Source organism: Mesocricetus auratus, unplaced genomic scaffold, assembly GCF_017639785.1.
Source record: "Mesocricetus auratus isolate SY011 unplaced genomic scaffold, BCM_Maur_2.0 Super-Scaffold_6730, whole genome shotgun sequence".
Classification (NCBI taxonomy): Eukaryota; Metazoa; Chordata; class Mammalia; order Rodentia; family Cricetidae; genus Mesocricetus; species Mesocricetus auratus.
In genome coordinates this window covers 88402021-88423924 of record NW_024429184.1, presented here as the reverse complement: position 1 = coordinate 88423924, position 21904 = coordinate 88402021, and the positions used below count along the sequence as shown (strand labels likewise).

General features: G+C 42.3%; 1 pseudogene; it reads right to left on the bottom strand.

Moving 5' to 3' along the window:
- Nucleotides 1-842: 842 nt before the first annotated feature.
- Nucleotides 843-1530, bottom strand: LOC101826269 (annotated as a pseudogene).
- Nucleotides 1531-21904: the final 20374 nt, after the last annotated feature.

Sequence of the window (21904 nt, the reverse complement as noted above, 5' to 3'; positions counted from 1 at the left end):
CAGCAGTAACAGGAAATTAATGAGCACTTGGGCTTTGAATCATGTGTCTGAAAGTGTTAGATCCAGCAGCTGGGATGAGTTTGGCTTTCTGTGACACTCTTGGGACAGACAGAGCTGTCCACCAGCCCAAATACCTGCCTTGAACTTATTTTGCATAAGAAACAAAAATGTATTACTTAAGACTTTCCAATCAGTTTCGCACAGTGGCCGCTGCTACATGGATTAAAACATCTTGTCTGCTCAACATCATTGCCTTGGTTTTCTCATTTGTGGGACGTAGCACATTACTTGAGAACCTTGTGTTGCTCACCTCAGACTTATTTAGTTGGCAGGCTGGCATATAGGAAATCAAATGGTTCTTCTGGAATCTCTTCCTTGTTGCGAGGGTTAAATGAACTGATATGTATATCACTTAGGATGAATACTGACACATGCTAACGTCCTAGGGAAGAATTAACTGGCCTGTCAGCAGTAAGCCATGGAAGGAGGAGGGCTCAGGACCCCATATTTCACTGTTGAGCTATTTGTTACTGATAGGTTCATGGAAAGAGGGTGTCATCGCCCTCAGTTGTGAACCGACCAGTGACTCCACCAGGCTCCAATGGATAGTTCCAATCCAATGGTCACAATCATGGCCTGGTTAAACGAAATGGGTCACAAAACAAAGCCCAAAGTCACTAATCTGGGAAAGGGAATGGCAGAGTTGACAGGAGTGAGGGAGTCAGTAGGGATGGGAGGGAGATAAGAGAGGGAAGGGGGTGTAACCAGAACACATTCCACATGTGTATGAAACTATCAACAAAATTAAGCAATGAAGAATGAAAAGTCTTTTTTTTTCTGTTTCAAAAAGCTTTATTTTTACTTGGTCCAAGACCTGGGAGGGGCTTCAGGGTAGTTACAAAGTTGCCTAGTGGCTTGAGAGGTTCGGGTGAAGGTCCTGAGGCTGGCTGGTGCAGAGCAGAGGGGAGCCCCTTGGTAGGCGAGGCCTCCCAATTATGCTTGAGAGTGAGCCCCTCAAAGAGATGCTCGCCCAGGGACGGCTGGGGCACGCCAGTCTGTGCTGGCTGGGCCGCCACCCTATGGATGTTGGTCAGGTGTTGCCCATCTTCTCCAGGAGCTTCACCAGGAAGTGGCTTTCGAGGAAGTCACAGAGATGAAGATCTGCGCGACTGGAACTCAGGGAATGAAGATCCAAGAGGGCCCAGTTCAGGTTCTTCTCCAGGGCTAAGGCAGCTTCCATGGCTTCCTGGGTTTTACCCCACTCATCTTGAGATCATCGCTTCTGCACATCCTGGATGAGTGTGCCGCCCCACGGTCGTTCTGAAACTTGAGGAGACTCTTGGCACCCTCGTGCTTCTCCTCGGCCAATTCGGGGAAGAAGCAGCCTACACCCTCCAGAGCCACATCATCCGGATCAAAATAGTAGCCCAGAGAAAGGTAGGTGCAGGAAGCCCGCAGGTGCAGGTTGGCCAGGCGGTTCACAGCAGTTTCCACTTCGGTGGAATAATCCTGACGAATCTGGGAAGTCATCGCTGATCTGCTGTATGGAACTAACTGCAAAGAGAAGGTGCTGGCTGGTCCTAGGAGCCCAGGGCGGCAAGGAGATGGTGCCAAAGACTGCGACCAGAAAGTCTGAAACGCGGCTGGAAGCTAACAGAGAGGGAGTTCCCGGGTCTGTTCCGTACAAGCACTGTTGAAGCAAGACACAGATCCACGGGACCTCCGAAGCTGCTCCGGAAAGACTTCCTAAATGAAGAAAAAAGATCTTTTGACGGCTCCAAATGTCTTTTATTTGGAAAGTAGAACCTACCTATCTTTATTTCTTTAGCTAAAAATAAAACACCACATACTGCATACACTCTACCATGAGCCTTTGCTCTTTTATTAATAAACATTTTGAATACATAAACATGATTGACTATCACTATCACTTAGTGATACACAGAAAAGGTTGCAGTTTGTGGGGCCACTGGATCACACCTGTGTTTCTAGAATTCGCCTAATACTTTTTCCAGTCCAGAAGGGCAAGGACTATCCTCGCTTTATTTAAAATATTGTAAATTTGTCCGATATGGAATCTAAGTAGAACTTCATGTTTTGGAATTTGCCTTCTCTCTTTTTATACCCCCTTCTGTGTAGTAATATATATTTTAAAACTTTTGAGTACACCCAGTTCCTGGAATCATAAAAACAATTTTGTGTTTTATGTTCTCGGAAATATGAAGAAGGCATCATAAAATCCTAACACAAAGAGATAGATATTTGGGGAAAGTTCTAGAGATAAACTGGGTCTATGATCACACATAGAAAGTTTCAGAAAGTCTTTACAGGGAAGCAGCAATGATTTTTTATAGCCAACTTGCTCTTCCTTAGTTACCATAGCAACAGTCAGGCAAAAATAACCCCAAGACTCATCAGCATGGTCATCAGAACTCTTGCTCAGCTGCCCATCCTCTCAGGCATCAAATGCATTCCATGTCCAGGAGGCTTAGCTCCATCACTGCCTCTCAGCAGGCATTATTCTGCAAAAGAAAGCAAAACCCCAGAGAATGAATGCTAATCATATCCGTTTCTTTTCTGGACTTCAGCAGTTCATATGGGAAAAATCTGAGAACCCGTGACAGTGTTCCAATGTCTTAGAAGACCTCAGTCTTCAAATGTCGGTGTACGTGTACACCCCAGCATGTGTGCAAGTCAGAGGACAACCCTTGGGAGTTTGTCCTTTATTTCTACTATGTGGGTTCCAAGGCTGGAATTCAGATCGTCAGGCTGGGTGGCAAGTGTGATTACTGCTGAGCCCTTTCACCGCACCCTAAAAATGTCACTCCAAAGCCTGATTATATAAAATGTCCTGTCACTGTGGTGTGCTAGAATGTGAGGTGAAAACTTAACATGTAGGTGTTGGGTCACATTTTACGCACTGCAGTCAGTCATGGAGTGCTCATATTCTGTCACTTATCTCATTTCGTTCCATGATCTGAATTCCTGCTGAAGTACGATCAGAGCTGTCCAGCAGTGACACCAGGCTTTTCTGTTTAGAGGAGAGCCAGCCTGACTCCCACTTAAGATGTGCTGTCTTCAAGTAGCCAGCATTACTTGAGGCAGTGGTACTGAGAGGCAGTTTGTGGCTTAATTGCTAGTAGGTGAGTCTTTTCCCTTTGCTGTAGGGCTCCTACTTCTGCCCACCTCATCCAGATGACACTCAGGTTCAGGGAGATCACAGCTATCATCAAGGCATTTGTGGGGTTCTGCCCAAGATGTGCTATCTCATCTGACTTACCCTTCCTTATGCAGAGAGGCCTCTGACCCCAATCATATCAGGGCATAGGCGTGACTGATTCAAGGACTTAAACAGGTCCCTCTGCTTGCTTTTAGCAACTCTGCGGATGACTATAAATGATTGTATGAGGTAATTAATGTGTGTCCTAGATTAGATTGTGACCCCTAATCCAGCTGCCTCACTCAGCTGACATCTCATTTCACTCTGTTGGGAGGTAATTCTCCATGGGACTCTGGCATTTCTGCATGTTTTGTGAGCAAGGTACCAGCCATTGTTGGTTTTGGACTAACACCGGAAGGCAGCAGGAGAAGGATGGTAGAAGGAGCAGGCTTGCAAAGTAGGGGTCGTCTCCCTGTGGAGTAAAGAGCAGGCATGTTTTCTGTCCCTTATAGAAATGTTGGCTTCATTAGGGGAATGCAATCATCACCCACTACTCTTTGTGTTTCCCTGTGGGATATTGGCAGCACGAGGCACGCTGATATCCAGGCTTCTGCAGTCGCTGTGACTCACGGGCTGCTTTTCATGTCTGTCCTGGGAGACTGGCATTTTCTTCTACTCTCTGTGAAACAGGAACAGTATAACCTATTAGCTTACCAGGAAGGTAGCATCTCATCCCATTCTCAGCAATCAATGTGACATCCCTGGAGGAGAGTGATCCCAGGGGAGGTGTATCTCCTCCATCTTTCTTCTGAGTTGAAGGAAGAGAGATGCATGGGACATTTGTGTTTGCTTCACACCATTCATAGTCCCTGAAGTCCTCCCGACTGCTGTCTTAGGCCCTTTCTCTGCTTGCAGACCCCACTGAACCCACTCTGGTTTTCTCCCCTGACAGGTCACACCCAGGAAGCAAAATGTCAAGCTCATTCTTTAAACCCATCTCCTGACCTATAAAAAGGAAGCTGTTCTTACTTTTTTTTTTGTTTTTCGTTTTTCGAGACAGGGTTTCTCTGTATTGTTTTGGAGGCTGTCGGTCGAGCCTGGCCTCGAACTCACAGAGATCCGCCTGCCTCTGCCTCCCGAGTGCTGGGATTAAAGGCGTGCACCACCACCGCCCGGCTTTTTCTTTTTAATTTTAATTTTTTATGTGTAGGGTTATTTTGCCCACATGTATGTCTGTGCACTGAGCCTTTGTAGACCAGAAGTGGTCATTGGATCCCACTGGGGCTAGAGTTATAGCTGTTAATGAGTTGTATGTGGGTATTAGAGATTAAACTTGGATCCTCTGGAAGAGCCACCAGTACTCTAACCACTAAACTATCTCTTTCCAGCCCAATCCTGTTATTTCTCAGCCCTTTTTTTTTTCAACAAATTCTCCTTTTTGAGCTGGGTGTTGGTGGTGCACACCTTTAATTCCAGCACCCGGGAGGCAGAGGCAGGTGATCTCTGTGAGTTTGAGGCCAGCCTGGTCTACAGAGTGAGTTCCAGGACAGCCTCCAAAATAATATAGAGAAAGCCTGTCTCGAAGAAAAAAGAAAAAAACAAAACAAAAATCCCAAAAACCAATTCTCCTTTTTGAAGGTTGCAGCATGGCTTTATGTCTTCATGGTATGGTCGTGTTTTTGTACTTACAGATCCTAGTTGTTTTTGAGGCCATGTGTGACCTTGGCTGGATAGGGCACACAAATTTTTGTTATGCTTCAGATATTATTTCTGTATTGTATACGTAATTTCAAATGCACACATTTTCTTAATATGTCTGGGTGCACAATGGAGAGCAACAAAAAGCAGTTTAAAAGCATATTTAAACTTTCAAGACTTCGATGACTTAAGTCACGTCTGTTGAATATATATATGTATATATATATATATATATGTACAGTGCTGAAAAAAGCTTTTCTTCCTGAAAAATAAAATGATCCTGGAATGAGAATTAGCTCTCAAGAATGAGGTAACATATTTTTTCAATACAGCATTATCTTTAAGAGGAATAGCTAAAACCTGCTGCATCATAACAGTATATCGCCTTAGCCGCAAGGAATACGCAAACCAGGGACAGCCCTGGTGGCCTTCTTGGAACTTCCCAAGAGCCTAACATAGGATGGACTGAAGGAGGAAAGAAAGCTTCTCCATGGCACTGGGGTCTGCAAAGGAGCCTGTAGAAACCTCTACCTGGAATCTACCTACATTTGTGTCTTTCTATGTCTTTATGTTGGAAAATAATTATAAGTGAAGATATCGATAGATTAGAATCCTGTCATTTCTTTAAAGAAACCAATCATTTTAAAGGGAAGCCCACCCTCCTAAATCCATTCTAATATTGTCATGACAATGACCTCAAATAGATAGCCTACAGCTATATTTGATAATCTAGTGTGTGGAATCATTTTGGTAGTGTGAAATCAAGTGTAGGAGTGCATGAAATGAGAGAGGGTTGCACCGAGAGCATCACTTGTTTCTAGTTCTGATGCTGCTTTCACAGCAACCCCAGCTGGGTGAAGGGAGCACTATTGTATTTTGTTCCAGGCAGAGTTTGGCGCCTACATCTTTGAAATTTTGTTCAAATTTCTTAGCTAAAAATCAAAGAACTTTTCAGATTTTTCTCTTCTAAGTACTGTTCAAATCACTTCACAATAGCATATTGATCTCAAACACAGAAGTCTCCGATATCTATGATTAATTTGTGTTGTATTTTCCAACACAGAGAGTGCTGGTTTTCCTGTCACTCACAAGCTATGTGTCAGGGAAATGGACCCTTTCCTTGAATCTATGTCGCTTTTTGGTGTCGCTTTCCATTTCGTGTTTCCTGAAGCTATGAAAAGTTTGCTCACTCTTTCTGGATTTTGTGACTTGCCCTTTGCTTGGCCTCTATGACAAGATAACACCAAGTGGCTTAAACAACAGGCTAGAGTAGAAGAAGAAGGAACTGAAGGGTGAGTTTCTGGTGGCTCCTGGACAACTGTCTTGTTTGGTCCACATGGTCCTTTCCACCATACACACATGCAGAATGGGAGAGTGAAGGAAAACTACAATACCTCCTCATCTTGTAAAGACTCCAGTCCACCTGGATTAGGGTCTCATTTGTATGGCCTCATCTTAAGCTTAATGGTCTACATAAAGTTTACATTTCTAAATACAGTGACATTGAAAATTAGGGCTTCTACATGTGAATTCATTGTGTCTCTGACACACATCATCGGTCACTTCTTGTTTTCTGAATTTCCCCCAACTCCACACTCTCTGTCAAGAGTTTTTGCCTGCACTCCCAGGAATGTTCCCTTTGCTCATCACATCTGCTGGTTTTTACTGGCTACTAATGGACTGACACATCAACCGAGGTCTAAAAGAATGACCTTACATTTAAAAGGAGCCTCTTGAAGTCTTCCTCATGGCAGGCTGAGTGGGAATCACTGCAGGTGGCACTTTTAGCCACACTTCTGTGAAGAACATGAGAGCTCTCTGAGTCACATCTCTCCTTCACTGGTTAGCACACCACTTTGTGTGACAACAGCCTCGGGGTCCACACTGAGAAGAGAGATTACAAGAGGATTCTCTCCTGTTCATCATGCCTCAATAAAAGGGTGGGCATTGCCTTGGTTGTTTGGATCCCCATCAAGAAATATCAAGACAGTTGAACCAAAGGTTCAAACATAAATACAAACACCCAAACTGTGTGAGAAAACAGACCTGAGCCTGGTGACCTTGGAGAAGGGAACTTGAAGGGTTACCACCACCAAATCAAGGAGCATTGTCACTGGCAGAGTTGCTGAAGATGGAGAACCTTGACACATTTCCAGCACCTGGCATTAAAAGATGTTGTGCATATTCTTTTACTGACTGAGTGATAAGCTATGTTTTAAATGATGATGCTCCAGTGTCCTTGAAAAATAACTCCCCCTAATGCTCTGTGATTAGGCTTTATGAAAAAAATACTGATTGGCTTTCCACTCTGCTTCTCTAGAATAATGTATTCTTGTCTCAGAAAGAACAGTACACGAAGCTTAATTGAACACTCCAGAATTATCAAAAAGGTTACTCTTGGTCACAGAATTCAGGAATGTATTTACCATTATGGAATACTTTCTTATCTGCATTCCATAAAAGTGTTGCCTGCTGAGTGACAGTACCTGTGACTCCAGATAGACCTACCATCCTCTAGAAAGCCAAATAGTCAGGTATGGCTAGAAAGAACAGTCTGGTTCTCATTAATATCTATTGAGATAGACTTGTCCTTCCGTTCTTCCATTTATTCTAGGAACATGAAGTCTCCTTTTTACCCTAATGACCTTCAAAGGCCCTTCCGGCTGCTACCAGATGAGTCCAGGAGCCAGACAGAGACAGATAATTGTTGGCAAATTTCAGTGCAATCAATGTGCTCTTCGGTCTTCAGGAAGAGCCTTGATCACTTGCCTAAAGTCATTTGGATGACTTTAGGTAAGAGATATTGCTGAGTGTCTCTGGCAGCTGGACTGAAATGGGACTGAAGGAAAATAAGAAAAGTCTTCCTGTGACCTGGCAGCACTTATTGTATTGAGTTTGTACCACATCAGCAGTGAGGGAACTATTCCAGTTACAAAAAAAGTTGCTTAAGCCACCACAAGAATATACCTGTGCAAGTAGAGACATTTAACCTCAAAGAAAGGAAAGGAAAAAGGCAACCTCTCTTACGAAAATCCTTTGTTGATTTTGAGGTCATAGAATAGTATCAGAGATACCTTTTTTTTTCCTGAACCAATCTTGGCAATTCTGTATGCTGTTAAGAATAAAGTTGATTATTATAAACAGTGTTCTTAGGTGACCTGGGAAACTACAGACTTGGACCATTCTTGGGTAAGTTCTCACCAACATGGGAACGCAGAGGATCAGCTCCTGCTTTCATATTTTGTTTGCACAATGTGCCTGTCAAGGCCTTGTGTGGGGAATCACAGTGTTTATTGTATCACTTTCTTTCTATGGTCATTTTAGTTCTGGTATAACACTTCTGCTTGCTACTACATACAAGGAATTATTACAGGAATCTATCCCGTTCATTACTCTAAGGGACCATCACTGGAAAGTTCTAGGAACAAACCAACAAACTCACTTGGCCTGAAGACTCAAGTTGAGACTTGGGGGAGGAGTTTTTTTGTAAATCCTAACCTGTTCCAACATGTGGCTTTTCTTCAGTTCTGTTTGATCAGAGGAAGTTTAAAAGCAGACATGTGCAGAGATTATTAATTTGTTATATTTTAGTTCTGATTCCCCCAGAACCATTAATCAGACATTTTCATGAACATGAATGGTACTTCAGGCTGTCCTTGTCACAGCCTTTGTCAAAACATGCATTTTCATTACAATAGGCACATACATTATGATATTTGTTAGACATTTTGTGGGGCTCCCCTACCCCCCAGAAGTAGTGCTCTGAAGAGAGTAAATGTTTCCCTTTTTGTGTTTAATCCTGCAACATGAAGGGTTAGCTGCTAGAATGCCCCAGACTTCAAGCAGCAAAACAACTAATAGGAACATATTCTAGTACTACGGCTTGGTCATCTTCCCACGTACCAAGAGATGCAAAGTTAGTGTGCTCAGGCTCAGGTTTGCATTCAGCTTTAGATATCACAACCCAGAATCCACTTACAGCTGTACCACTGTGCACCTTGCCACATAGGGATTCTGCATATAGATCCTCAGGATGGTTTTAACAGATGGTAACGGCATCTGCACAATTAGAAAGAAGTGGATGAAGGATGCTGTGGAGTTGAAAGTAAGGAAGGTTTCTCATACATGACTCCTCCCCTCTATAGAGAATATTTAGCAAACGAATCCTCCTATCATTTGATGATCTTTATGGGCTGTAGTTGGGTCATATTTCTACCCCTCTAGTAGAGAAAAAGTTAGGAAAATGAATGCCAGTCATTTTTAGCCTGTGGAATCTAGACCATCCTATGTGGAAGAAAGTCTTTTGGGCACAGCTCTAGGAGAGCACCAATGTTACTTGCCCTATGTCCCTCAGGGTGCTATTTTTTAAAATTATATTTAATGATTTTTCATACAATATATTTTGATCATATCGTTCCTCTCAAACTCTTCCCAGATACTCTGCTCCAACCCATGCCTCTTCAGGTTTTCTCTCTCTCTGACATAAAAAGAAACCCCCAGGCTCTACCAAACAAAACAACAAAAAGCGCACAAAACAACAACAACAAAACTCCCCAACCATACATGGAATCTGTTGTCCACCTACTCCTGAACCTGAGACCTGCTCTGGAGTGTGGTTGATAAACCCAGTGTCATGCCATTGGTAAAAAAACAAACAATTTTCCTTCTGTTAGTGGTAAATAGCTTTTTGGATGTGGCAGGGATTTTACCTTCTCTATTCTGGGATTTTGTCTGTCTTGACCCTGTGTCAGGTCTTGTGAGTACCGCCACAGACTCTGTAAGTTCATATGTGCATCAGCTTTCTTGTGTCTGGGAAACACTATTTCTTTGTAGTCATCCACCATCCATAGTAGATATGAGCCTTAAGGGGAGGGGTTTGATAAAGACATCCCATTTAGGGTTGAATGTTCTAAGATCTCTCACTCTCTGCAAATTGTGAAGTTCTGGGTCACTGTGTTTGTTACCGTCTAGTGCAAGAAGAAGCTTCTCTGATGAGGACTAAGAGATGTAATGATCTGTAGGTATAGCAATATGCCAGCAGGAGTCATTTTATTGCTACATTCATTTGAGAAGAATAATAGTGTTAGGTTTTTCCCACAGGGTCTGTGGCCTGTATTGTCTCAGGTTTTTACTTCATTAACGGGGTCCAAGTATGGGTTCCATCCATGAGACTGACGTTTAATTTTCTGATAGCTTGTATGTTATCTTCCAGAATAACAAGTGCTATTCAGTAGAGGAGAAGCATCTAGTTAAGCATCAACTCAATTTCTCCAAATTTGATGATATCTGTACGTGGTGTCTTCAGCAACAGGCTGTTGAGAGTAACCAATAGCACTGTCAAAAGCTTATAATGTTTGGGCCAATGACTCAAAAAGATGTAACCCATTCCTGGTATTGTTATTTTACTTGGTAGCATATGACATCTAGATGAGTCATACTATCCCCATTATATGATAACTATATTTCAGTTTCTTTTATAGGTACATATCTTAGGAGCTTCTGTAGTAGTAGGTGTACATAAAACCTCAAAAATATCTTTTAAAAAGGCCCTAGTATTCCCTCTTTCACTCTGTTCTCCCATTCTACCCTTTAATACGCCTTTTATAATGTTCCCTTTGTCCCTTTATAACACAATATTCTGTTTTCCCATCTTAGAGGATCCCTCACCCACATCCAGGTCCCTTACTAGCCATCTAACCTCTGTGGTTATTCTATATGAAACACACATATCTAAAGTTTAAAAGCTAATGTCCATATATAAGGGAAATATGCAAAGGTTTTTAGGGGGGCTGGGTTACCACACTCACCATAAATGGAGAAAATAAGATATTTCATGACAAAGTCAAATTTAAAGATATCTATCCACAAATCCAGCTCTACAGAAGGTACTAGAAGGAAAACTCCAACCCAAAGAGGTTAATTATACTTATAGAAACACAGGTGATAAATAAACTCACACCAGCAAAACTCAAAGAAAGGAAACACACACCCACCCCCCCCACACACACACTCAACCACCACCAAAACAACAGAAATTAACAACTATTTGTCATTAATATCTCTCAGTGTCATTGGACTCAATTCCCCAATAAAAAGACACAGACTAGTAGAATGGATATGAAAACATGATCCATCCTTCTGCTGTATACAAGAAACATACCTCAACACAAAAGATGGACATTACCTCAGAGTGGGGGTTGGAAAAAGATTTTCCTAACCCACTGGACCTAAGAAGCAAGTTGGTATATCCATTCCAATATCTAACAAAATAGACTTTCAACCAAAAGTAATCAAAAGAGATGGAGGACATTTCATATTCATCAAAGGAAAAATCCACCTAGAGAACATAGCAATTCTGAACATCTATGCTCCAAACACAAGGGCACCCATATTTGCAAAAAGAAACATAAAAGTCTAAATCTCACTACCTGGGGAGGGAGCATCCCCAGGAGCACAGGGTTCAAAGGGAAGTCATGGAGTTGGTGTACACTAGACTCTTCTAACTGAGGGGTTAGGGAAAAAGACACTCACACTCTCTCTTTATTCTCTATTCTTTCCATGTTCTTTCTACTGTATTCATTTTTCTACAGCTTATATGCCTCAACAAAATTTTTCAGGCTATATAGGAATTATAATGTGGTTACATTATCTTTTTCAAGTGAGTGATTATAATGAATACAGATAAAAACATATTTTCATCTCCCTTACATGATTAAACATTTTACGTATTATAGGTGACAAGCAAATTATCCCAAGATCCCATGCACATACATACCCAAGCAACTTGTTATAGATTAACCGTGTAGGCAAGCAAGATGTTCTTCTCAGTCAGGACTTTTACTGTCAGGCTGCATTTCATAGTTACAAAGAAGGGGACAATTACTTTATTACTTATCTTGAAAGGTAATCTTAAAAGGAATCACAAGCCTAAACTTTTATACGTGAAAAAGAATCAGTCAGTTTTATTTTAAATCTTTAGGGTAGATACCCACTCATCAATAGTTTCCTTTTTTTATGTCAGGAGATTGAGGGCAGGAATGGGCACAGGAATTAATCATCGCCTTTGATTATCAGCCATCCCTAGCAAGGAAAGTGCATCAACTAGTAACAATTGGGCTGCTTGGTGTTTTTGAACTCAGCTATGTGTCCTTGTGCACTTTAGACTGTTTTCTTGGGTTTTTCATCTCAAAGCTATTATCAAAACACCTGATCTAACCCGAAGTTATTCTGTTTCTGCTAATGATGTGCACTGAAATGTATGAGCACACCTCCCAACATTAAGATTAGAAGAATTCAAACTAGCTGGGATACTGGGACTCAGTTGTTTTTCTTAATCATTAATCTAAGGCACAGTCTATTCTTCCCAGCAGCAGATGCTCAACACAAAACAAACTCAATGGTATTTTTAGAGATTTTTTTTGTCTCGTAATACTTTATATCTTTTATTTTTAACTTTCTAAGTTTTTTGTGTGCAAAATTTTGGAGATAGTTGGAATGCAAACAATTATGGAGATAGTAGGAATGATGGCATGTTACAAATATATTTAATACCATAAATCCTTATATTTAAAAATGGTTAATATGGTAAATTTTATTTTGTGTGCATTTTTAAACTATGACTGAAAACTAGAAAAACTATTCAACAGTTGCATAAAAACAACAGAAAGAAGAAAAATACCCCCCAGAATGCATAACATGAAGAGGCAGTGGAAGTGTTGGTGAGTATTGAGTACCCTTGCTTCCCATCCTTTGTTTCTTCAACCCCATGAGGTCTACAAGTAGCGGAGCAGTGTGGGCAGATAAGGGCTCACTAAGTTTGATTTACTTCCTAGAATCTGGTTCCTTCATTCAAATCGCTTAAGCAATCCTGTGCACTGTTTATTCTTAAAGAATATGCAAATGGATAATTTTAGAATTAAGCTCTCAGAATTTGCTGCCTACACTTGAAACTTGAAGTGACATTCAATAGGTTTTTATCGTATAAAAATATGAGTAATTATCTTTGAACTTAAGGCAATATGGAAACAGTGAGCACACAATATAACGTAAATCTCAGTCCCTTATGTAAATGTTACATTTCAGGTCTCTGTTACGTTTGTTTCATTTTTAGCATGCATAGACATAGCCATGATGATATGATAATATTGGAACTAATGATTCCACAGGGTAAGCGTCCTAGTTCCCGGAGAACTCATGCTTCATTCATATGTTTATGGATTCAGCAGTGAGGGCATACAGTTAGGGAGGGGCTCTGTGCTGAGTGGGCTGAGGCATCCCCGCTGGGCAGACTCTTATGGCTCTGGTGGACACAGGGTTTGCAGTGCATAAAGGAGCAATTCAGTGATTAAAACAGTGCATCTTCATTCTATATCTGTTTCCAACCTAGTGATGAGGTCACTGGTTCCCCTAGGAATAGATGAATATTTATGTTTGGTCATCTTAAGAGTATCTGGGAGTCATTTTCCAGAATGTAGACTTCCCATCCCAGTTCTTTCTCAGAAAAAAACCAATAAAACAAAACAAAAGAAATTATTCTGTGTATTCAAGATGTAATTTCTACCAAACTGGTTTCTAGGTCTGGAATCTTGTCAGTGTGTCTCACTCCACAGTGATACCAAATGATTGCTCTCTCAGATTTTCTTTGACAGAAGTTTTATACCTCTCAAGTTCCTCGGGAGCACTGCATTCCTTCACAGAATCTTGAATATTTATATTCTTACATTTATACTCAGTTGGCATCCCAGTTAGCTCACTGGTTTGTGTTCTCCTTGAAGGCACCATTATGGTGAGCTATGTTCCACCTGAGCTGGCTTGTGGTCCAGGGCAATGGCAGTCACGGGGTCTTCCCCACCTGCTGGCTCACCTCTGCTGAGATTGCATCCAGGGCATCTTGTCCTTTTGTTTCTTCTGTAATGAGGACAGACAGCGGTGGTAGAGTTCACTGAGCAGTAGAGCAGCAGGTGACTGATGGTAGCAGCAGAAACTGAGAGCAGAAGCAGGGAGTAGCATAAACTTTTTTGAAAGAGTAAATTGAGTATTTTAGCTTTCTTCAAACAGCAGCAGCGGCCAAGAAGCTGGGAGGATGGCCCAGTCATACTTCCTGTGGTGAATCAGGTGCGGAAATGGTAGGGAGCTATTGATCTTGCCTTATCAGATTAGTTATGGTGCCAGCATGTGTAGACTCTAACACGATCCCTCTATTTTGCTTCTCCACCCTAAGCTTGAAATATCAGCCATGGCAAGATTTCCCCAAGACATTTGAGGAGGGAACACTTTGTAGCTTATAGTGTATCAGGGGCGCACCAAGAAATGACTAAGCTATAATGCACATTTGCATTCAAGTGAAGAACCAAGAAATACCAAATAATACTGCAGCTAGATATTGCCAAGACTGGCTGGAAACATTTTGAGTGTGGAGTGGTGGTGATGGTATGCTTATATGTGGGTACCTATGTGTGTGGAGGCCCGTGGTTCACCTTGGGTGTCCCTCAGGTGGCACCCCTCTTACTGAGACAGGCTCTTTTTGAGACAGGACCTCTCACTTGGCTTGGAATCTGATGCCAGACAAGCTCCATGGGTCCACCTGTCTATGCTTCCCCAGGGGCAGAAATGTAGCAACACTATGCCTGGCGTTTTCAGATGCATTCTGGGACTGTGTTCAGAACTACCCCCGCCCATTCTGTGACAAAGCACTTTGCCAACTGAGGTATGTCTCCTGCTGTAATATATGTTAGACTAGATAGCTATGCGATCCAGGCTGACTTACTGTGGTCCTCCTGCCTCTACCTCTCAACATTGGATGATAAGTGTATCACTGTGTCAGCCTAATATTTATTTTGAAAGTACACTGCATACCACAGGAAATATGTGGATACCTCCCAAGATGAAGGATTCTTCACATTATTGTGTGTAAGATCAAATGCCTTGGGTCTGTAATTATTAGGTTTCTGGTGACATGCCATACCACTTCCTGTTGTTATATAAGAAAAACTGAATATGAGTATCTAGTAAGTATATTTCTACCATTACAATGATATTTCTACCTCTGCATTAAGTTTTAAATAATAAACTCCTGATAGCATCTCACAGAGCATGTGTTTTTCCAGAAATGCACGTTTGGATTTGAAAATGATATGGCAGCAGTATCTGTCATCCCATTGGTCTCCGGGGTTAATTCAGCTGCTCTGCACAACTAGGTATGCCATTCCTCCTACACCACTCCAGGTGCATCTTTCCTAAAGCCAACTGATCAGTTGAAGAAGACAACCTTCCCTGCTAGGGGAGGACCATTCTGTCCTCAGTAAAAGTAGATGTGCTCTCCTGCTAGAACCTCCAAAGAGCGCCCCAAGAATTGCTAACATAAGTGATGGGCAGGTGTGGTGCTAGTTCCTGCCACTAGAGTATTAAGCAATGTTGTAACCTAATGAGAGTTACATTTTGGCTATACGTTTGCAAAATTACTTGGATTTAGGAGGCTGAGTCCTAGGCAAAACTCTCCCAGAGAGCAGAGAAACTTCTTGCCAGTGGATTCTCCTATCTTTCTCACTTTCCTTTATCTGCTGCCAGTGTCTGTAAGCAGTAGTATCCACTCAGAGCAGGTCCAGGCTGTTTGTTGTCCAGGATGGCTTCCAGAGAGAACCAGAAATGACTTCATTATAGGAGGGTAGACATTTCTGTCCTGCTTTTCCTGAATGTTGTAATCTCACAAACGAGACGAGGTGTTTGGCAACCTTATAGACAATGCAAATTGAAATGGCAAGAACATGTTCCCTTGGCAGTAGAGCAGGAGGTACCTGCTGTACAGAATTGTGTTGGAGGCTTTTCTTCGGCTCCATTTTAGGAAGTTCACCTGTACTGACTAGTTTGATGTCAGCTTGACACAAGCTAGAGTCACAGGAGATGAGGGAACCTCAACAGAGAAAATGTCTTCATAAGATCTGGCTGTAGGCAAGCCTATAGAGCATTTTCTTAGTTAGTGGTTGTCTTGATTAGGGTTTCTATTGTTGTGATGAAACATGACCAAAAAGCAAGTTGTGGAGGAAAGGGTTCATCTAGCTTACACTTCCATGTCACAGTTCATCATCCAAGGAAGACAGCACAGGAACTCAGGCAGGGCAGGAACCTTGATGCAGGAGCTGATGCAGAGGCCATGGAGGGTGCTGCTTCCTGGCTTGCTTCTCATGGCTTGCTCAGCCTGCTTTCTTATAGAACCTAGGACCACCAGCTGAGGGACAGTACCACCTATAATGGGCTTGTCCCTCCCCCATCAATCACTAATTAAGAAAAAGCCATACAGGCCTGCCTATGAGCCATTTTTTGGAGACATTTTCTTTCTTTTTTTCTTAACATATATAATTTTTTATTGATTCTTTGGGAATTCCACAACATGCACTCGAATCCCACTCATTTCCCAGTCCTTCCATATTTTCCCTTCACCCTTGCAGCATCTCCCCCCAAAAAATACTAATTAAAAAGCAAAACAAACAAAAACCATTTCACTTCTCTGCCTTCCCTACCTCTGTATCACCTCTTCATTCATCCTAGTGGCATTGGGAGCTGCTGTGTTTATACCCTTTTGTCCAAATAGCTTTAGTTGAAAATGTTCATTGTGAAATGTGTTGTCGATCAAGTTCAAGGCCTCTGGCTTCTGGGCATACCATCAATACTAGACACTTATCAAAATTTCTCTCAGGAATCCTGTTGTTGTCTGAGTCATGGAGATCCTGCAACTATGGGCCCATGGGATCAGTCCCTTCACACACTCCAGCAAGTCATAGATGGAGTAGATGTTGGGGTGGGCCAACTCAAAGCACCAGATGTGGGCCTGGGTGGTAGCTGAGTTGGTCAGCCCAGGCCTCCTCTAGGACAGCCACCCCACCTTGGTAAGGGGCAGAACAGGCTCTTACTCTCCCATGCTATCATTGTCAGCTTCCCTCACCCTTGGTGAGGGGTGGAGCCAACTCTCTTGTGTGGGGTGGAGCCAGCTCTCCCTTTGCAGTTGCCAGCCAGGGGCAAGGCCAGAACTTGAAAGGGCAGTGAAGGGCAGGGCTAGCTGGGCACAGCCTTTGATTTCAATATGCATGGTTCTTACGACCTCAAGTGGTAACACAGGCCACAGACATCAACACAGACCCTAGCTGCAGCAGGACAACAGACCCAAACATGACCCTCAGCAGCAATTTGGGCCATGATGTCACCATGGCCCTGGGTGGCAGGCATGTCACTCAGATCATGTGGTCATGGTGACAGATGGCCCTTGGATACCAACATGGCCTCAGGTGTCAGCCTGGACCCTGGGCATCCACACAACCTTAGGTGATAACAGTAGCCATGGACATCAACACAGACCCAGACATAGTCCTTAGCAGCAGCTTGAACCAGACTGCGAGACATTTTTTCAGTTGAAGTTCCCTCATCTCAGATGACATTAGCTTCTGTCAAGTCGACATAAAACTATTCAGCATGGTGATTGGTGTAGGAGGACCCAGCCCATAGTGGATGGTGCCATTCCTGGGATGGTGGTCCTAGTTTCTATAAGATAGTAGACCAAGCAAGGCAGGGGAAGCAAGCCAGTAAGCAGCACTCCTCTATGGCCTCTGCATCAGCTCCTGCCTCCAGGATCCTGCCCTGCTTGAGTTCCTGTCCTGACTTCCTTCAGTAATGAACAGCAATGCTCCAGTGTAAACTGAGTAAACCCTTTCCTCCCTTAATTGCTTCATTACAACAATGGTTAACCCTAAGACATCATCTCAAGTGCCTTAAAAAAGAGCAAATTAAAAATCCCTACATCTCTCCTTTCTTTGCCACTTTAGGAAAACCTTTAAAAATACCTTTACCAATACCAGCATGTAAGTCTAAGATAATCGGTACATTTAGCTTACTTGAAGAAAGGTAAGTTGTATATTCAATATGAAAGTTTTGGATAAAAATGTATCTATAAAAATGGAAGCTATTTCTTTGTTCATTCCTTTTGTTAAAAAAAAAATGAGGACCCCCGAGCGGTGGTGGCTCATGCCTTGAATCTCAGCACTTGGGAGGTAGAGGCAGGTGAATCTCTGAAGTTTGAGGTCAGTCACAGCGAGTTCCAGTACAGTCAGAGCTGTTATACAGAGAACCCCTGTCTCAAAAAAACAAAATAAAAAAAAATACAAGAATAAAAAAATAAATGGGGACCAATCATCAATAAGTGTGCATTGTGGCAATCTTGAAGTTTCCTAACTCCTTAACGCAAACATTTCAAGAAGATACTTTTCAGAGCTGTGTATTTTTTGACACGGTTGCCCTTTAGAGGCAGTTGGAGAGACCATCCGTCAACCTGACAGTCTCTCCTGACCCTGCAAAGGTGTCTCTGCCATTCTACGATGCCCACCAGGAAAGAAATGGTGGAGAAGAGAACAATCGTGGAAATAAAGCATGTACAGGCTCCACAGGAAGCTCCTGTCTGCTTCCTTTTCTTCCATTTTTATTGTCTTTTGAAGGATTGATTCATCATGATATTTTATCAAGTCCCAAGCTGCCGAATCATGACTGAGCTGCCAATCAAACCTCAAACTTTTCAGAAAAAGGAATGTTCCCTACTGAGTCATTTGCTCCTATTCAACTTTAAGTCAAGAGTTAATTTAAAGAGTCCTGGGGAGAGGCATTTTGAGTGTGAGGGTCTAACCACCTCTTAGCTTGCCTTCCTACTGTGTCTTTTATTAAAATACTTGAAGGAGGGACAGATGATATCACTATGGTGTCAACCCCCCTTTTTTTTCTTAAAGAACTAAGCAGCTGTAAGACTGAGATAGGAGTCCACAACACAGAAAGTTGAGGACCCCAAAATAGCTTATTTCCTTAACCCCTAGTTCCCAACCTGTGGTGGTGTAGCCTCAACATTCTTCTCATACTATGGAATGGGACTTCTGAAGTCTGGAAAAAGCACCTGTAATTGCAACATTGATGCCTAAACCCTTGTGTGCATAGGAAGCCCCTGGGGAGGGGGGCTTGTTAAGACATCCTGCCTGCCTTACGTTCAGACTCTCTGGTATATGTGGTAGAGCCTAATGATTGGCATTTCACAAGTTTCCAAGTATTGCTGATGCTATTGGCTCAGGGACCACGTTTGAAGATCCACTGCATTACAGGGTTCCACACTTCCACATCAGCTGAGGTGAATTAATAGACCCACCTAAGTTACTCCAAATTAGGGTGCTGTCTAAAGAGTTATTCTCATGAGTCTTTGGGGGCACATTGCAGAATGCTGGTGCCAGTGTCTCTCAGCTGAGCTTGGCTTATATAGCATTTAAAGCATGCTGGGTATCTACAGGGTATGCACAACATTGGCAGGTCTTTCTCACTTCATGATTAGGTATCAAGGATGGTCATCTGCTCAAAATGAATGGGACTGAGAGTGCTCAGATGATGTCTTAGTTAGAGTTTCTATTGTTGTGAGAAGACATGATGACCATGGCAACTCTTATAAAGGAAAACATTTAATTGGGGCTAGCTTACAGTTTCAGAGGTTAAGTCCATTATCTTTACGGCAACATGCAGGCATACATGGTGCTGAAGAAGGAGCTGAGGAGTTCCACATCTTGATCCTCAGGCAACAGAAAGTGAACTGTAGCTTGAGCATATATGAGACCTCAAAGCCAACCTTCACAGTGACATACTACCTCCAACAAGTCCACACCTACTCCAATAAGGTTATACCTCCTATAAGCCAAGCATTCAAACACATGAATCTATGGGGGGGGCATACCTATTCAGACCAGCACAGATGACTTTGGGAAGGGAGAGGAGAATCAAGGATAAATGTTATCATGACAAAATTCAGAACATAGGACAGACATCATATTAACAAATCCCAAGCTCCAAAGAAATACTTTTCACTGTACAGAATTTGTTGGTTGTCTTTCAACTCAGAGAAAACAGAGAAAGACACTTTGTTTAAGGACTTCTATTTTGCTGGGAAGGTCCCAGACATTGTAAGTCATCATAGTATCTTCATTGGGAAGTGGATGTGTCACCAAGCAGGAAAATTTGAAATTTCTTACTGTAACCCAACAATAAGCTTGGGTAAATTGCATTCTGCTCAAAAATGAGTCAACTGAGAAAATCAGATCAAAGCTCATAAAACAGCCTGTAGCCCCAAGAGAAGAACATTTCTCTAAGAGCACAACAGAACACCCTTCCCAGAAAATAGAATTACTGCATGACAAGGCGGGGGAAACCACATTAAATACCTGGCTGAGAGCCCCTTTTGTATTAGGAGGACATTATATGTAATAATAAATATGTCCAGAAAAGTCCAGACCATATTGGATAAGAAGGCAGTGAAAGGGATCACAGCGGTCTCAAATGTAATAATAATGACAATATGTCATAGGAAATTGAATAAGTTATTTTAGATTTTAATACCAAGGAATATATTAATGGAAGCAGAGTCCCACCTAGAATAGTGATCAGAGTTTGTTTTCTAGCCCAATGGCTTAAGGAGTTTGGTTTTTAAATAGTGACCTGGAAACACTGTGGTATATTCCTTCCTTTGCTTCTTCTCATAGTTACTACATCCAATGCTGGGAACCACCAGGGAAATGAGTGGGGAGTGACATCTTATTAATAATGCCATCTATATCAGGTCCCTTCCTGGGTTTCTGCCTTGTTGGTAGGGCAAGAAAGAAACCTTCAGTTTTCTTTGGCCTTGCTCCTATAAATCTAGACCTACATCTTGCCTCAATCTATATCTTCTTGCTTTAAGACCAAATGAGAGATTCAATGAGCACAAAGAGAAACACATTTCCCAAATGACTTAGTCAAATATATGGTTACTTCACGAAAGTCCAGAGGACAGATGTGTTCATTTGGTAGTGACTACCTCTTTCCTGCCCGTCCTACAAAAAGGAGGGTGCCCATCTGCCCTGATGGGATTGAAGATCCATCAGGCAAAGAGCCTCTGCAAATATGAAAGATCTAGTCTTATCTAACAATGTGTATGATAGGGCCACAACATCCCTATAGCAACAGGAAGAGCTGATAGAGGATCAAAAGCTGAACATCAGTCTTCCCACCATTGCTGTCACCCAAACTCAAGGTGGTTTGAATGCTTGTTTCAATACTGGAAGGTCATGTAAGCATAGGTCTGACAACAAGTGAAAAATGTAAAGGAAGCATGAAGGTGTGCCTCTTGTCTTGGGCACTGGCCTTCTTGGATGTACCTTCATTCTTCAGTGCTAGTACCATGCTTTCCCTTCCCTTTTCCGATTCTGCTTCAGAAATGCCTTCTTCCATTCTTTGGAATACTCAACTGATATGACAGAGGCATTCTCCAAGTTCTCATCACTGGCACCAAAAGCATGTTGGAGAAGACATTATTTTGGCAAGAGTTCTACTGGCTGCCAAAGGTCTTGTTTCATGAGGTAGAAGAGGGAAGGCTAGCTTCAAGGCCACCCAGATTCTTTCCCCAATGGTGGTGTCAGAAATCTTTCTCCTTGGTTAGGTTTAATCCAGAGTGTGTGTTTCAGAACATATTGGGCTCCTTTGTACTTAAAAAGTATTATTTTTATGTGTGTGTGCTTGCCTGTATATGTGTCTATGCACCATTTGTAAGCTTGGTGTTTGCAGGGGACAGAAGAGGGTATGGAGGTATGAGCCACAAACTAGGGTTCCAAGAACAAAACCTGGATCTTCTGAAAGAACATCCAAGGTTCTTAACCACTGAGCCAATATCTCTATCTTCAGGCTTCTTTGCTTTTAAGTGAATGAGTCCATAGGCTTGGAGAATGTAGAAACAAGGCCAGTCATCATAAAAAATAATTAAAGTCTCTCTCTCTCTCTCTCTCTCTCTCTCTCTCTCTCTCTCTCTCTCTCTCTCTCTCTCTGTGTGTGTGTGTGTGTGTGTGTGTGTGTGTGTGTTAGGGTACATGTGAATGTTAGATAGAGTATAACTCAGAAGTCAGTTCTCCTCCACAATCCTGTGGGATCCAGGGATTACACTCAGGCCTTCAGGTCTGCCTGTACTGAAGAACATCTTGCCTTCTCTGCCAACTTTTGCCTGAACATTAC